This window comes from Cynara cardunculus, assembly GCF_001531365.2.
Source record: "Cynara cardunculus var. scolymus isolate 2C chromosome LG 13, CcrdV1, whole genome shotgun sequence".
Lineage (NCBI taxonomy): Eukaryota > Viridiplantae > Streptophyta > Magnoliopsida > Asterales > Asteraceae > Cynara > Cynara cardunculus.
This window is the reverse complement of record NC_037540.1, coordinates 11,641,512-11,644,658: the sequence shown is the minus strand read 5'-3', so window position 1 is coordinate 11,644,658 and position 3,147 is coordinate 11,641,512.

The following is a 3,147-nucleotide window of genomic DNA, read 5'->3' as shown; positions in this document are numbered from 1 at the left end:
TTCGTGTCCACAATTATCATGTTTTATTTTATAACAATAATTAATTTTAATAATTACCAATTAATACTAATTAAGCGTATAATTAGAGAAAAGTTAAAATAAACTCTAAAATACTACTTCAACTAACGTTTCAATCAACAATTTTATGATTATTCAAACATATACTCAAGAAATAAGTTAGTTTATGTTTGCTACAAATTGCCTCTACATTAATTAAAAAAAAGGAGTAACTTTACTTTTGGTCCCTAGGGTTATCTGAAATATTTGAAAGTGAGACCTAGACATCAAATAACTCAAGAAGTGGTCCTTCTGGTTTTAAATTTGTTTTGAACTCCGTTTATTTCCATCGTTAGTGCCAGGGGTAAAATGGTCCGTAAATGTTTTCCCTCCTTTTTTAATCACACCTTAAGAATCGACCTGTAAACTTCTTTTTCTTCTCTTTCCTATGAAATGGTGCTATGCTATTGTGGATGTGAAGCCACTCTAAGAACATCATGGACAAATGCAGACCCTGGTCAAAGCTTCTATGTTTGTCCACGAATGGTAAACTAAGCTTTCTCCATTTTTTTTACATCTCCATATTTTTCTCCTTAATAGGGTCAAGAATGTTTATCTTTTGGGTGGTTTGATGCTCCAGTTTGTTCTCGGTCCGTCGATGTCATCCTTGGGTTACTAAGATCAAAGAACAGAGTTGAAACATGTATCAAAGCTAGAGACATTGAAAATTTTGAAATTGCAGTTGTTGTTTGTTATTAGTTGTTTTTTTTTTCCTTTTTGAGTTTTGCATGTATGTTTTTTTGACCTAATATGGGTTCTTAGTATGGGTTATCATTTGGGATTTTTGGTGTTCTGTTTCTTTGCATGTATGTTTGTTTGACATAATCTGGGTTCTTAGTGTGGATTATTATTTGGGATTTTTGATTTTTTGTTTGTCACCCTCTATTTGTGTAACACCCCAACTCCCATTTGCATAAAACACATATTTCATATAACATGAAATACAACATTACACACTGGTCCTAGTATATACAAATTGCCACATACAAAAGTAGTTACAAACTTTTTATTCACATACAATACATGACTCGTATATAACACATCCTCAAGTACATGCACATATTCAGCTTCCCAAAATTTCCACAAATGTAAAACAATAATAATTCCCTTTCACATCTTCCCCTTCCCTTTACCTTCCATTGGTGCTTGTCCTATAATGCACATTTTTAAACACAAAATGAGAGTTAGATCTCAAGGTCTAATGAGTAGTTCCCTTATTTGCAACTACAGGATGAAAATCACCAAAATACTTTTTGGAAAAAACAATATTGAAATGATAACATGTAAATAATATTTTATTGTATCAAACCTCTTTTGTCGCATCATATAGATGAGACAACCCCATTTTTATTGCATCAAATACAAAATGACCAACTTGTTGCATCATTCATATGCGATTATATACTCCTCACACCATTTAGATGTGATAACATATTTCCTCGCATCATTCAGATGCGATAACCATTTTTGTCGCATCATACTGATGCAATGAGGACCCTCCTCGCATCCCACAGATGTGATAAACTTCTTCCTCGCATCATAAGGATACGATAATACCATTATGATGCGATAAACCCATCTCATCGCATCACAAAGATACGATAACATTTTCCCAGATGATCAAAATCCCATTTTAATATACAGATGATTATGTCACTCTTATCTCAGTATACACCTCTCCTGATTATGTCACCCTTATTTCAAAATATACATCTTTCCTGATTATGTCACCCTTATCCCAATATACACTTCTCTAGATTATGCCACAATTATCCCAATCAGTTGATAATAACATATAACAACCTAAAATTATGCTAATTAAATATCACATAATCATTTCTAAAAAACCTATTTGAAATCATATGGGTTCATAATAAAGCATATCAAAAGATGCTTTTAAAGTAAAGACTCACCTTGAATTGTCAAGTAAATGATAACTTTAACAGCCACATATATTCAAAGAAAAATCAAAGTAAACAGTTCCTTCTTCTGTTTCGGCTTACTTCGAACACAGGAAACACATATAAAGTACAAAATAGCGATCAAACTACGTAAATCAAATATAATATCTGGTTTTTGTCCCCCAAATCAGATAAAAATACTTTTTTTCATGTCCACAATAATCATGGTTTTATTTTATAAACTAAAACCATAACATTTGGTTCTAAAAAGGTAAAACAAGAGCAGTTTAAATATCGTTTCATATTTATTAAAAACACTTCTTAATTGTCAAATCGATTTAGACACTAAAAGACGAAATAACAGTCAAACTACGTAAATAAGATATAATATCTGATTTTTGTCTCCCAAATAAGATAATTTTTTTTTTCGTGTCCACAATTATCATGTTTTATTTTATAAACTAAACCCTAACATTTGGTCTTAAAAGGATAAAAAAACAGTTTAAATATCGTCTCCTATTTATTAAAAACACCCCTTAATTATCAAATTGATTCAGACACTAAAAGACGAAATAGCGGTCAAACTATGTAAATCAGATATAATATCTGATTTTTGTCCCCCAAATCAGATACAAATAATTTTTTTCGGGTCCACAATTATCATGTTTTATTTTATAAACTAAAACCATAACATTTGATCTTGAAAAGATAAAAAACAGTTTAAATATCGTCTCGTATTTATTAAAAACACCATTTAATTGTCAAATTGATTCAGACACTAAAAGACGAAATAGCGGTCAAACTATGCAAATCAGATATAATATCTAATTTTTGTCCCCTAAATCAGATACAAATAATTTTTTTCGGGTCCACAATTATCATGGTTTTATTTTATAAACTAAAACCATGACATTTGGTCATAAAAAGGTAAAAAAAAAAAACAGTTTAAATATCGTATCATATTTATTAAAAACATCCCTTAATCGATATAAATTTTTTTGGAAAAAAGGGATCGCTCCCGACGGGCGATCCACCTCAGCATAGATCCCAATATCAAGGCAAATAGTGTTGGTTTCTTAAAATAGATGCATGTAGGTTACACCAAATTAATTTTTAAATATATTTTTTGTATTTTTTGGTCAAAAAAGGGGGGGATCGCCCCCATGGTCAAACCTCTACCCCCGGGGGC